Consider the following 540-nt stretch of genomic DNA (forward strand, 5'->3'; position numbering starts at 1 on the left):
ATAGGTCGTCCACTTTTGAAGTTAAGAAGACCTATTAAAATCTTATGCATGGACCATTAAAATATTGTTGTTATGTGCCATTGAGTTACGTGAGACTCATAACAACCCTATGTACAATAATTCTGAAGCCTGCTCTGTCCTGACCTAGTCTCACTGACTCCGACAAATCTTCCCAGATTACCCTTGTTACTGTATCAATCATCTCATCCAGGGTCGTCTTCTCCTTTGCTCCCTCTACATTCTGAGGATGAGGTCTTTCTCCAAGGATTTGTCTCTCCTGGCAACATGCCAACAGTATATGAGATGGAGTTTCAAAATCCTTGCCTTGAGGGAGAAACTTGGCTTCACTGTCTCCATGACAGACCTGTTTGTTCTTTTGGCAGTTCATAGTATGTTCAAGACTCTTCTCCAGCATCCCAACTCGCAAACATCAATTCTTCTTCTGTCATCCTTAGTCATTGCACAGCTCTCTGATGCATAGCAAGTAATTGTGAAGACCATGCCTGGATTAGGTACACCTAAGTCTCTTGCAATAACAAT

The sequence above is a fragment of the Elephantulus edwardii genome, unplaced genomic scaffold (assembly GCF_000299155.1).
Source record: "Elephantulus edwardii isolate Elephantulus edwardi_28Jun2011 unplaced genomic scaffold, EleEdw1.0 scaffold00119, whole genome shotgun sequence".
NCBI lineage: Eukaryota > Metazoa > Chordata > Mammalia > Macroscelidea > Macroscelididae > Elephantulus > Elephantulus edwardii.